The sequence below is a fragment of the Aotus nancymaae genome, unplaced genomic scaffold (genome assembly GCF_030222135.1).
Source record: "Aotus nancymaae isolate 86718 unplaced genomic scaffold, 86718_ANA_hifiasm-v0.15.2.pri h1tg000010l, whole genome shotgun sequence".
In the NCBI taxonomy this organism is placed as follows: domain Eukaryota; kingdom Metazoa; phylum Chordata; class Mammalia; order Primates; family Aotidae; genus Aotus; species Aotus nancymaae.
Window position 1 is genome coordinate 73,264,468 of NW_026988421.1, and position 15,235 is coordinate 73,279,702.

Here is a 15,235-nt window from a genome sequence, read left to right on the forward strand (position 1 = left end):
TAAATGTGTCCCAGAGATTATGGTACATTGTGTCTTCAATCTCATTGGTTTTGAAGAACATCTTTATTTCTGCCTTCATTGCATTATTTATCCAGTAGTTATTCAGGAGCAGGATATTCAGGTTCCATGTAGTTGTGCAGTTTTGAGTGAGTTTTTTTTCATCCTGAGTTCTAATTTGATTGCACTGTGGTCTGAGAGACTGGTTGTTATGATTCCTGTAACAGTCTTTAGATCTATATTTCTCACTTTCATGTTGTAGGGTAGCTATTTATTTAATGTCTGTCTATTGTAGTAAGTGATGTGTGTGCCTCAAAGTTGGGTTTTGATAATCTTATTGTTCCTTCTCTGGCACTTAGATCAGCCTTGACATATGGAAAATTCTATAAAAATGTTTCTCAAATCAGTGTACAAATGAAGTTGGTGAACTCAGGCAATGTATTTCATATTTATTATTTTATATTCTTAAAGTAGACAATTTTCTTCTTTGTTGGCTGAGTTAATCACTTGTGGAAAAACAGAAAAATTGTATTGCGTTTCAAAAACATGGTAACCTTCTATTGCATTGAGCTAATTATTGGGTGTGTTTATCTTCTTTTTACTAGTACCACAGTTTACTATGTTTTTCAAAATCTTGCTTGTCATTAATTTAAAAAAACCACATTATGATACCATATAATCTGTTTTCTGAATGAAAACACTGTGTGGTTTGGAAAGTTGGTTTCTGGTCTACAAACAAATAATCTTATGTTATTATTCTCATACTATTTTTTACTTCATTTTTCCAATTACAAAATGGAGAAAATGAAAATAAAAATGCATTCTTTTTTATTTCATAGAGCTATTATGAGGATCAAATATGCTGGAGGACATCAAAAGTAAATAGTAGATCATCTTTTACTTTTTAAAAATTTATACCTAGTAATTGTACATTTTATGGGGTACATAGTGATTTTTTTGATACATGTGTTGTATAGTGGTCAGATCAGGGCAATTAGTATTTCATCATCTCAAACATTTATTATTTCTTTTGTTGGAAACATTCAATATCCTCCTCCTAGCTATTTGAAGTTATATATTATCATTAAGTACAGTCATCCTGTGGTGCTATAGAATGCTAGAACTTTTTCCTCTTATCTATCTGTAATTGTGTATTCTTTAACAAATCTCTCCCTTATTACTCTGTTCCCTGACACCTCCCAGCCTCCACTGTCTTCTGTATTAAGAAAACATGGATGAGAAGACAACAGGTTATAGATTTTGATAGTGGGATATCTTTAAGGGAAGGAACTAGTTCATTATCTATAAATATTTTTCAGTGGTGTGAATATTGCCCTTTAGTATAGTATAATTCTTAAAATGTATGCTATTGCTTTGAGAAGCCCATTGAAGAGCCCTGCCAAACAATTCTAACTTTCAGGACCTTGGACAGCTTCTTTGCTTCAAGATAACACAAGAAGTTAAGGCAAAGACAATCCAACACGGTGAATATTTTTTTCTGAAAAAGAAAGTCTATTCTTAATCCATACTGTCGTGTTGTTTATAGCCTCCTCCCAGTTCATCCTTGAATCCATAGCATATGTCTCTCTATATACTTCTGGATGAGAAGTAACAAAAAATTATTTGTTACTTCTCATCCAGGAGTATATATACCTATATATTGTCATCAGAGCATTAACACAGTGATTTTATTTTCATAAACTCTTAGCATCAAATGTATATGCACCTTTCTTTATTTTTTTCTTTCTTTTGTTTTTAGAGACAGAGTCTTGCTGGGTTGCCTAGGCTTGTCTCAAAGTACTGACCTCAAGTGATCCTTTTGCCTCAGTCTCCAAAATCACTGGAATTATAGGTGTGAGCCACCACGCCTGGCCTACCATCTTATGTTTTGTAGCATCCAATCATAATGTATTTAACATTTTTTCGGTCTGAATTCAGGAACCCTGGGTAACTGTGTCAGTGATATTTCTGATTTTCTCCACAGAGTCTCTATGGGAAATATTATAGAAGTTATGGCTTCCACCATAACAATAATCTAATAGAAAAGAAAATTCTAAAATCTTGCTCATATCTAATGGGAGCATTTTGGGGAGACATTGTGCACACAGTGCTAGAGAGCTATGAAGGAACTATTTCAAATGAAGAGAAATGCAAGCCTAGGCAGTATGAAATATATCTTGGTAATAGCCCTCTGTCCTGTAATTTGTCCCACTTAATTTTCTTTTCGTTTAGATTGTCCCACTTAATTTTCTATTGTTTAGATTGTTGGTTTTTATTTTCAGCCACATCAAACGTAGGTAGTAATTTGATTTATAATAAGAGCTTACATCAAAATGTTTTGATAGCAGAGTGAAAGGAAATACAACCTGAGCCATCCCCGGGGAGTCATATGCACACAGACTCACATGCATGCACGAACACACACAGGAGCTACATTTGCAACGATATTATGGATTTACAAGATTATTTGTATTTCATTCAAGACAGCTCTAATGGGTTTTACCTGATCAAAAGTGAAAATTTTAAATAAATTAATAGACAATTTAACCCAGGTTACAGTCAGTCACTCAGGCTATCAGTCTAGCTTTGTCTGTGCATTTTACAAACCGGCCATGCAAGTTCAGAGTAAACACAGGAAAGAAAAACAAAACAAAGAGACCACAAGTAAATATAGGCCAAGGGATTAACCAGCCAGCCCTTACTAGAAAGGTTAATCATCATTATTCTTCCCGACTTCCTCATTACTTTTCATGGTGTTTCACAAATTTTATAGGTAAATGAGTAAGGATCTGATCTCATTCACTTATCTATTCCATTTGAATATAAAGCATTTTGTCTCCTTCCCAAATCCTTAATTGTATCTTGACAAAGAATTCAAGCTTCTTTGTTCTTTGTAGGAGTTGGAGAATTTTTTTTGGTTGATCATAAATTATTAAAGTTCAGTGGACTGGAATTGGAACACTTGGATCTGAGATTTTCTTCTGCCAATTATTATATGTATAAATTTGGGCAAGTTAGCTAACTTTAGAAACAGTCTTCTTGTCATTTAATGAGGGTATTATTATATCCGCAATGTCTTTCATCACACATGGCTATTGGGGGAGTCAGATGATAAGAGTAAAAGTGACTTGTAAACTGAACAAATAAAAAAGACAATGATTTACCAACTACTTCCAACATTAATATTTAAACCATGACTTTGAGATGCTCTATTTTAAGAATGGAAAAGAAAGTTATCTTTATTTTAAGGAGAGGGGCAAGGCAATTATTTTCAATAAGAAGGCACAGACACTATATGCAAAATGGAATCTGTCTCAGTTTTCAGAATTTTCATTTGCTTGCTCAAGTGTAAGCTATTTGTATTAGTTTGCTAGGACTGCCATACAAATTATCATATAATGGGTGCTTTAAATCACAGAAATTTCTTTTTTCACAATTCTGGAGGCTAGAAATCCAAGAGCAAGCTGTTGAAAGGTGCAGGTTGTTGAAAGGTGTAGTAGGGCCTCTGCCTTGGCTTGCAGATGGCTACTTTCTTGCTGTGTCATCACATGATCTTTACTTTTATGCACACACATCTCTTGCATCTTTTTGTGTGTCCATATTTCTTTTCCCTCCCTCCCTCCCTCCCTTTCTCTTTCTTTTCTTTCTTTTCTTTTTCTTTCTTTCTTTTTTGTGACAGAGTCTTGTTCCATCACCAGGCTGGAGTGCAGTGGCCTGATTGCGGCTCACTGCAACCTCCGCTGCCTGGGTTCAAGTGATTCTCCTGCCTCAGCCTCCTGAGTAGCTGTGATTACAGGCATGCCACCATGCCGAGCTAAATTTTGTATTTTTAGTAGAGACATGGTTTCACCATGTTGGCTAGGATGGTCTCCATCTCTTGACCTTGGGATCTGTCGCCCTTGGCCTCCCAAAGTGCTGGGATTATAGGCGTGAGCCACTGTGCCCGGCTGTGTCCATATTTCTTATAAAGACATCAGTTTCATTGGATTAGGTTTCACTCTACGGACTTCATTTTAAGTTAATCACCTCTTGCTCTTTTTCTAATTACAGTCACGTTTTGAGGTATGGATGGTTGGGGCTTTAGTATATGAAAGGAGGGAGCATAAATTCATAATGTTTGACTTTTGAATCTCCAAAATTCCTGCCTTCTCATATGCAAAATACATTCTTTCTAATCCCAACAATCCAAAATCTTTACCCATTTCAGCATCAATTCTAACTTCCAAAACTCATGTAAATATTATCTAAATCAAGCATGATGAGAGACTTGAGGTATGATTCATCCTGAAGCAGAATTTCACTCCAGCTGTGAACTTTAAAATTATATGAGTTCCGTATTTTGAAAATCCATTGCTGGGACAGGAATGGGATGGAAATTCTCATTCCAAAAGGAATAAATATGAAAGAAGAAAGGGATCATAGGTTCCTAGCAAGTTTCAAACATAACAAACTAAATTCCATTCGATGTTAAGGCTCAAAATAATCCTGTCTGGCTTAATGCCCTGTGCTCCAGGCCCACTGGGGTGGTGGCTCTGCTTGTGGGTCTAATGGGACAGCAATGTTGCCTTAGTCCTGGGAAATAGTAAAATCTTCTGATGCCTTGAGTGACAGTCCTGTCCGTGTCATCCTGGGAAGTGGCAGCCTAGCCCACTGAAACTAAGGAGGTGCCCCTTATTCTGAAATCAAGAAAGAGACAGACTTGGCTTTTCATTCTCCCACCGGAACTGGACCCTTGGTGAGAGTGGTAGCTCTGCCAATCTCTGAATAGCTTCTGGGGTCATTCTTTCGTTTTCTTGATGGGTAACTTATGTTTGCAGCCATTTAACTCTATTAAATGGCTATATAATTCTCCCATCCTGTAGAATTCAGTATTCCAATAGCCTTTTTTAAAAATTTCTTTTTTTATTTTGGGCTATGTCTGTCCCCTTTAGTCCAAGCTGACAGTATTTCTGCTGATATAAGCCCATATTTATTCCTGGCTTCTGCTGAGATAACTGATTAGATCTATGAGTCACATCCATAATTTCTTTATGGAGTAATTGTCCAGCTACATTCTTGGTGTTCTTTCCAAAACATACTTTTTAATTTTTTTCAATATGAATAAGCTGATAATTATTCAAATATTCAAGTTCTGATTCCTTTTTGCTTAACAATTTCTTCTTCAGTAATCTCACTCCTCTTGCAATTTACTACAAGCAGTAAGGAGAAACTAGACTGTACCTTCCACACTTTGCTCAGAAATTCTTTCAACCGAATGCCCAAGTTTGTCACTTAGAATTTCTACTTTCCACAAAACACTAGAATACGGTTCAACCAATCTCTCTGCCATTTTGTGCTAAGTATTGGCTTTCCTCTAGTGTCCAATAATATATTTCTCATTCTCATCTGAGGCCACAACAGAAGCAAGCATATTTAATGTTCATAATTTTATGGACAGTTTGTTCAAGGCATTCTAAGCTTTCTTTATAAACTGTGCCTTAAACTCTCACAGCCTCTACCCATTACTTACTTCTAAAGCTGCTTTGACATTTCTAGGTGTTGAGGGTACTATAGCACCCCACATTGTGGTACCCAAATCTGTATTAGTTTTCTGGGGCTGCTATAATAAAATACTACAGGCAACAAAAATGTATTTTCTCACTGTTAGGAAACTAGAAATTCAGGATCCAGTCTCAGCAGGCCAGAGCCTCTCTTCTTGGCTTGCAGATGGCCATCTTCTGTCTGTGTTCCCACATGGCCTTTCCTTTGTACTTGAGCACCCATGGCATCTCTTTTTTTTGTCTCTGAATTTCCTTTTCTTACAAGAACACCAATCAGTTTGGATTAGGACCCACCCTAAGAGCCTCATTTTTACTTAATCACCTAGTTAAATGACCTGTCTCCAAATACAGTCACATTCTGAGGTTCTGGGAGTTAGTGTTTCAACATATGAATTTTGGAAGGACATAGTTTCATAACTTAACAATAAATTAACAATTTGAGTTTAATATAATAATGAAGCTTAAGAAATTATGACTTAGGAAGAAGCATAGCCTTAGCCCATATAACACTGCTGTATATCATCACTATGAAAGGACTGGCATCTTAGTGATGTTAAAATCGTGTTTCCCTAGTCTCAGGTAGGGAGTCAGGAGGGCTGCATAGACTGTGTCCATGATAGGTGGAGATGCTGATGAGTTTCAGCTCTCAGACCTGTTAGACACAAATGGAATACACCAGGGGAAAGTGCTCAATTTTGTGTAAATTAACTAGCACTCCTATACTCTATCCATGTCTGGAAATAAATGAACACTGAGTCTGTGATCATATTAACTGAACCAAACATTTGGCTAGGAATGTCAGACAATAAAACTGAGTAATTAAAATAAAAATTGTTCTAGGATACCTGAAATGCACAGAAGTTGCTCCTTTTCTTAAATGTTGATGGCCTTACATAGTACACCCTTCTTTGTATTGGGGATGCTTCCTCTGATGGATGGGCTTCAAAATTGCTAATACATGAATTACTCATATTTAGACATAAAAGACTCATTGTTCTTTTAGGTGCCAGACTGTTTTCTTTTGGAATATATTTTTATTTGATGCCTAAATCTTAGCATTAACTTTTAAAGGACAAATTGTTGATATATTGGTTGTCTTTTTTTAAAAAATAATTTCTTGTATGACAAATTACTACCTACTGTGTTCCAGGCATCACACTAAGTGTTATTAATGTAGGTGATGAAGTCATATTGTCTTCGCCAAGGGTGCCATAATCTAATTTAAAGTATTTTCTCTTATAGAAATACCTGCTTCCATGTATAAAGGCACCTAAAATGTACACCTCAATTAAGCTTAGCATCTTTCTTGTTTCTCTCAATCTCAGTTTATCACTGTTGTAGGTTAAATAATGGCCATTCAAATATGTCCACATCCTGATCCCCAAAACTTGTGAATGTTTCCTTTTAATGCTAAAGCGATTTAAATATGTGACTAAGGATCTTGAGATGGGGAGATTATCCTGGATCATCTGGGTGAATCTGCTACAATCACAGTTGTTTTATGAAAAGGAATATAGAAGGTTCAAAGAAGAAGAGAAGGTGGCAAGGTAATAATGGAAGTAGAGATTGGAATTAATCACTTTGAAAAAGGAGGAGGGACCCCAAGCTAAGGAATATAGGCAGCCACTAAAAAGCAGGGAAAGATTCTCCCATCAGAGTCCCTGGAAGGAACCAGTCTTGCTGGCACCATGACATTAACCCAGAGAGACTGTTTATGAGCTTCTGACCTCCAGAACTGCAAGAGAATAAAATTTTGTTGTTTTAAGCCACTAAAGGTTGTGGTACTTTGTCATAGCAGTGATAGGAAACTAATAGAATCACATTAATAATCACCAGTACACTCAAAATCATTTATCTGCATTCTTCTTTATAATCTGCTCCCATATACCATTACCACTAACTGTTACTAATTTATCTATCTTAATTAATTGTAATCCTTCCTTCCTTATTTGCATTGCACCCTTAATTTAGAAACTTGACATTTCACTTGAAATATTATGGTCAGTTTCCAAATGGTATCTCTGTTTTCAACCTCACTCCTTCCAAACTTTTCTCCAGACTGTTTCTAAATTTTTCTCATAAAAGCCAAATAGGAACTATTTTCTTCTTAAAATCCTGTGATACCTCATGAGCTTCCTTCTTGTTTGCCAAACTCCTGTTCACGCTTCAAGAGGTAATTTAAATATCTTCTTTTCTGTGACTCTTTCCACAGACATAAATGTTTGCATTATCTTCTGTGTTTCAAAAGCATCTTGAATATATTTTTTTGAAAATCCCTTTTGTATCTGTCTAGCTAGATAGATATAGACATAGATGCATTCCAGGACTTAGCATCCTGTCTGTCATGTTATTATACATAAATAAAAAGACTCGAGAGTAATAAAATATATTAACTGCAAATTTCTTCTGGAGGTAACATTACAAAATATGTGCTAATAATAGGAGAAAAGAAACAGTGAAAAAATACAAAAGGATATTTTCAAATGTGTTTTTCGTAAACAGCAAAGGCTTTAGAGGAGATATGTTACAATGCCCAGAAAATATAAAGGAAAGCAGCATGCAAAGATTTACACATCTATGTAGACATATCCGAGAAGAGACCAAAGAATAGGAAGATAAATATAATAATAATTAATATCCATTGTGTGCTTACCATGAGCCAATAGTGTTCTAAGGGCAATCATGTTAATTTACTAAACAATCCTTTGAGACAGGTATTGTTAATAACCACTTTTAAAGTTGTTATGGAAACTGAGCACAGCATTAATACAGCTAGGAAGGGATTTGAACCCAGAAAGTCTGTTTCCAGAGCTTGTAGTCTTATCCAGTACGCTTTACCTGCTGGAAGGTTTTCCATTGCTACTGGGTGGGAAGTTCTGAAAGTGACCTAGGCCAAGTCATGACGGCTGAAGTGGCTCAAGCTCATCTTCAGAGATGTTCAGTGGATACTATTCTTATTTTTCAACTCCAGAGTCAGCCTATAATTCTTATCCATTTCAAATCTGCAATAACTTAAGTCTATAGTCACTATCAATGATATTTCTAACACATCCCAGCAGTTCTAAAACACGTATGTCCTTATTGTAAGGAATCCTAATTACATGAGTGATTATTAATGCAGGGTGAGAGCTAAAAGATTACTTTTGGGGATAAAATTGAGAAGTGAGTAGGAAGCAGGCAGAGGAAGATGAAGTAATGACAGAGATTGTGTTGTGAGTAAGGCAAGTATTTTGAATAGGATATGCCCAAGTTTTAAGTGTGTGAATTTTTCTTTTATCCTCCATTGGGTCATATAGCAAGAATCAGATACATGAGTAGTTATTCAAATCAATTTTGTGGATCAACTATCAGCATTTGATAAAGGAAAATAGAGTAGAATGGAACAGAATAGCATAATACATACCACAGTATAGCATAGGTATATTTGCATAAATCTTTTATCAGTCATTCCACACTTTGCAAAAATTACTGCAACAAGTGACTTACAATGCCAGGGAGCCAATTAGTAGAGGGAGTACACTGAAGGTACTCACTGGGTAAAATGTGTCTTTTTTTTTCATTAATTTCTTATTTGATTTTTTGGCCTTGGAGAATCACTTTGATCATCACTGTAAAGGAAGAGTACAGTTTATTTGATATTAACATAATTATTAATTAATTGTGAGATGAAACCAGGAATTATTTTTCCGTCATGAATAAAAGCATTGAGATTTTCAGTCAAGTTTCAGGCTGCAAAATTAGACTGTGTTTCAGAAAGAACATTAGCAAATTTCTAACTGTAACATTTTAATTAATTTAATTCTAATTGCCCTTAAAATTAACTGATGTATTATTAAAAAGAAAAAAATATGAATTTAAAAATGTAGAGGTATGTTTCATTTCAACTGAAGGATTTCAAAATGTAAATGGTGAAAACATTGAAAAATATTGACAAATGAGCAATAGTATTAATTTTAGCCAAAAGATTAAAATGAAAAATTTAGTACAAATCATGAAACTTAAGATACTCAAAATCATTTTAATCGAGTATGAAAAAACCAGTGAAAATGCTGCCTGTGTTTTTGTGATCATATTTTGCAAATAACATTTTAAAACTTTCACAATTAAAATGATAATTGGAAATAAAGATTATTGTACTTAATATGTCTTAATTTTTTGTAAGAAAGGAAAATATAAATTCATTGACACAATGTCTTATTCATTTGACAACTTTTTTATTTTATTTTATTTTAATTTTTTAAGACAGTCTTGCTTTGTCACCCAGGTGAGAGCACAGTGGCACGATCATTGCAGTCTTGATGTCCTGGGCTCAAGTGATCCTCCTGCCTCAGCCTTCCAACTACAGATGTGCACCACCATACCCAACTAATATTATTTTATTTTTTAATTTGTAGAGACAAGTACTCATTACATTTCCCAGGCTGAACTTGAACTCCTGACCTTAAGTGACCCTCCCACTTGGCCTCCCAAAGTGCTGGGATTCCACAACATTTAATGTAAAATTTCTTCTATTGCATAGTCACAACATTACTGTGTGTTTAAAAAAATAGCACATATAACTTTGAAAACTGTTGTATTAGCCTGTAAGGATGCTATAGTGTGTGTGTGTTTGTGTGTGTGTGTGTGTGTGTGTGTGTGTGTGTATGTTTTTTTTGAGAAGGAGTCTCGCTTTGCTCGCTCTTGTCACCCAGGCTGAGCGCAGTGGTACTATCTGTGCTCACGGCAACCTCTTCCTCCTGGGTTCAAGCGATTCTGCCTTAGCCTCTCAAGTAGCTGGGACTGCAGGCACATGCCACCAAGCCTGGATAATTTTTGTATTTTTAGTAGAGACAGGATTTCGCCTTCTTGGCCAGGCTGGTCTCAAACTCCTGACCTTAGGTGACCCTCCCATCTCACCCTTCCAAAGTGCTGCGATGACAGGTGTGAGCCACCGTGCCCGACCTGTTTTTAAGAACAAATTATCTGATAGAAATAAGGGCTTTATTTTTTTAACACAATATCCCGTTGTGTAACTTTTAGAAACAGTGACTGCTATATTAATACAGTCCAGTATAAATAGGCAATGTGAGAAATATGAGAAATGACATTCAAGAGTGTGTAAAATGCTAGTTAATGATAAATGGCAAAATGACTTTTGGAGGGTATGTAATGTAGTTAAAAATTGATTAAATGTTCTTTGGAATTGGTTAAGAGCGTTGTTGATCAATATTCATGACACTGGTATAATTATATATGAGTTACAATTGAGAGAACAAAAAAATGTGACTAGGAAATTATCAGAAGCTACTAATAATGAGCACTTTGAAGTCACTTGTTAAATTCATCTTAAAGCTTTGATATCCAAAGAAACTTAGCTGACTCTCATGGTTGGGGAAAGTCAGTGAAAAATGATTGTTTTATTAAAGGAAGCTCACTGAAATGTTTTTGGTATATTTTGTCCAGAGATTGGTACTACTGTGCATGTCCATATTTTCTATCATCCTAACATTCTTGGATTGTCATGACCAACAGTACTAAGCAGGGGTGTCTAAGAATTGAGATACAAGATTCACTTTTTTGGTTGTTGTTGGAAAATAATCTCATATAGTAAATCATTTCTAAGATATATTAGGGTTAAAATGGCAGATTTAATAAAGTAGAAAAATAAAGACAAAACCAAAATACATTTCAATATATTGACCATATCCAAGGGTGATAGTGTAGTTATTTGATATTTAATTTATAGAAATTCTCTGAAATAAGAATTGCCAACCCTGATTTCTTAAGTAGATAGTCTGGAGGTGGTATGAGTTAGCCTAGCTCCACTACCATGCAGCAAGTTGAGTTGTAGAGATAAGATCTGAAATTAGGTCACATAAGGCTCTGAAAGCTATGTTAAGGCCTCTAACTGCCCTCTCTCTGTAAGTAAGAAATGTGAGGAGACCAAGATTTACTCATTAAGTACGCCCTACTTTGATATATTTTCCCAAGGTTAGAAGAACAGAAGGCTCTTAGTGGTAGTTTTTGTTGTTTTCATGGTTATTGTTATTATTATTGCTAACACCTACCTATTTTCCCTGTTAATCAGGAAGCTTTGTCCAGTCACTCTTAATTAAATGCAGTCAGGGAAATGGGATATCATTCCAATATATAAAGCTCAGCTTATCCTGAACATCCAGATGCCTAAAGAATATTTGATATGCCCTGAGTTGCACAGTGTTATATTAGGTCCTGAGTTAGTGTTCTGTGTATAGAGTCCTGTCTCTTCTCAAATAAGTGTATGTAATATAGGATATAACAGTAAGTAGACATAAGTGCTGGTTTTTATTATTAGAAGGCTGTTACGGAGCAGAGAACTTGTGGTCTTAACAGCCCACATTAAGGAATGCAGGTTCTATTTAAGTGCAATGTTAAATCAATGATGGATTTCCAAACCAGGATGTAATTTTTCTAAAGAAAATAAATACGTTTGCTGTTGTGTAAAGAAAGGCTGGGTAGAAGAACAGAGTTAAGGAGGGGAGGCCAGTTAGGGGACTGTTGAAGTAACACAAGGGAGGCATTATAGTGGAATGGACTGGGTGGCTGGAGCAGAAATGATTATGAAATTATACTCTATATATATGGTGGAGGTAGAATTAATCAAATCAGATATCTGAATATATTAGATGGGGTGAGGAAAAATGGTCTAATCAAAGATAACCCTTATTTCTCACTATAGGAATAGGTGGTTGATAGTGTAATTGACTACATTGGGAGACTTAGACTACATAGGGAGAGTTTTGTTGGATCATGGCAAATTAAGAGTTCTATTGAAGGTGCATGTTAGACAACTAAGTGAACTTGCTAAGTATACAGTTGGAGATTAAAGCATAAGAGTTATCAGTCTATAGATGGTTTGAGTTAAAGTACAGACATCTAGTATGAGATCATCTAGGGAAAGATACAGATGGTGAGGAAAAGAGGACTCAGTCCCATACCTTAAAGTACATTGACATTAAGAAATTGGACAGAAAGAAGAAATAGCAAAAAAACTCAAAAATGATGTAGAGATATAATCAAGGAGAGATTTGAGGTCTACTTACAATGCTAAATGTGGAGAATTTGAAGATGAATGTAAAAGATATTGAAGTCTGTTTTCTCTAAGGGAATATTTTTATGGTTCGTTTATGAAGTCATCTGTACTGTTTTGTGTGAGAAAACTGGTTTCATCGGTTCTTTAGATTACTTACTGTCATTTTGGGTTTGAGGTCATAGGAACCCAGAGGAAAAACTACTCAGTAGGAAGCATCAGTCGTGTCAATACTGCTGTAAGGTTGAGTAGAAAGATGAGAAGTGAGAATTTTTTCTTTTGATAACCAACAAGTTATTGATGGCCTTGAGAAATAATGCAACTCTGGAGATGTGTCTGTAGAAGCTGGATTATAGTGGGTAAAAAAAAATGAACAGGGATGAAAAAATGGAGAAAAATCTCTCCAGAAGGTTGACTATGAAGAGGAGCAGAGAAATGAAGTAGAAATCAGGAGAAGGCTAATTGTTCAAGGGACACGTTGTTTACAATAGAAATATTGTAATATTATATATGAAACTTATGGGACTGACACAAGAGAAAGTTTGAAGAGGCAAAATATACAGCGGGACATGTTTGGATGGTCCTTGAGATGGTGTTTGTGACAGAATTTGTAGTCCAAGAAGTGACTGTCCCTATCTTTAGATCTCAGTTTTCTCATCCGTAAAACAGTGAAGTAGCTGTGGATTATTTCCAAGCTTCTTTGTGACTTGAATATTCTACAAATTTATTACTTTTAGTCATGCATATGCTATTAAGCAATGATGAAGATGGGAGATGTATCCTGAGGCTGTTTACTCTCATATTAAATGTGGAGAATTTGAAGATGAATCTAAAAGATATTTAAGTCTATTTTCTCCAAGGGAATATTTTTATGGCTCATTTATGAAGTCATCTGTATTGTTTTATGTGAGAAAACGGGTTTCATCGATCTTTAGATTACTTATCCTCTTGTAGAAACTATAACTTTTTTGAAGTTTGAGGCTGTAACATATTCACATTGGTTTTATTGTTTTAATCCTATTTTCACTGTTTTGCCATCTAACCATAAGATACTGGTGCAGTCAGGAGAATTAAGGAATATAAATTCACTAACAGCAATAAGTATCATGAAGACATATCCATTTTGGACATATGCTAATGACCATTTTTTTTACTCTATTATGAACCTGAAAGGTTTTCAATGGAATTCCCTGAAAAGAGACTTATAGCAGCCATACAAATAACGATTACAGAGAGTATTATTGGTATGTATGCTTAAAGTACCTTTTATGTTGTCTTTAATACTTGAGTAGAAATTAGCTGAATTCTATTTATCAAGATAAATTTTTCCTCTTAAGAAAAATTCAGTTGCTAAAAATTTAAAGAAAATAAACAGTATTTTCTCCCTACTAGTGAAATGCAAATTTACATATTAAACTCTTGTTTTGCAAATGTCAAATTGGTTGAAATGAGTCAAAATTGGCAATTTGTTTGGAACCAGAATATGTATGAAAGCTGAGTCAAAAATTTGAAAAAGCTCCTATTGCCCTTCTCAACTTACATGGTATTTATTTATGCAAGGGGAAGGCACATCAAGTGTGTCATGACATGGACTGAAGCCTATAGAACCAGGAAGAGATGTGCATGGGAGGTAGCTGATTGATAAAAATGTTCAAAATGATATTCCAGTACTAATTATTGTCTTCAATATGTAAATTGTTTCCAGGAATCATATTTTGCTTTATTAAGTAGATGCCTCATTAGATATTCTGTTAATATCTCTGATCTTTTTTGTTCAGAAAATGATTATTATAATCTCAAAATCATAGGATTTGAGAAAGATTACATGATATAACAAGTATAAATTGTAGATCATAGAACTTGGTACCTAGTAACACTCTACTCAAAACACGTGCTCAAAGGCTGTGAATGAGATCTGATTCTGTGTTTAACAGGCTACAAAACCACAATGATTTGTGAATATGTGATTCTATGGTACAATATTAATGTGGAAATAATCTGGAGTGCATACACTGTGTGGGTCCCCCAAAAGCTTGGGTTATTGTAGGCATAATTAACCAACTTTCCTTATTTAGAAATTGGAAATGGAAGTTAGGGTTTTTAACATATAGAAGTCTATTTACTAGTTCTATGATAAGATTTTTTAAAAATCAAAACAAAAACAAAACACAAAAAACCCACACATGATTTAGCTTGTTTGGACTGCTATTTGATGGTATTTAATAATAATAGAAATAATTACCTCTAAACAAAATTGATTTAGTATACATCTTGCTGTTACTTCTATCTTAAGCAAAATAATATCTATCAACCATTAATATGTTAAAGAGGTAGCTCTTTATTCTCCAGAGTAAACTGTGTTAATTCCCAAGAACAAATAATTTCCATAATTATTAAACAAATACTGTATTAGATCATAGTTTCTGAGCATTAGTCACAGAAAAACTCCTGAGATTAGAGTGAAACAAAATGTCATGCTTTTTTTTTTTTTTTACTTTACTTGGCTAGGATTCTGTTATTAGAAATATACCTATTGTATTACTATTTTCAAGCAACGAAAACAAAATTCCATTGTAAGTTAGGTTATTTTACAGTTAGTATAAGCAAAAACTGTCATTTTTTATTAGTATAAGTTGATTGAATATGGAAA

General features: G+C 34.7%; 1 protein-coding gene across 8 annotated transcripts in view; it reads left to right on the top strand.

Annotated features, from left to right (window-relative positions):
* Positions 1-15,235, top strand: part of NRG3 (neuregulin 3) — a 1,106,210-nt gene that overhangs the window by 110,964 nt on the left and 980,011 nt on the right. The gene's annotated exons all lie outside the window — the stretch shown is intronic.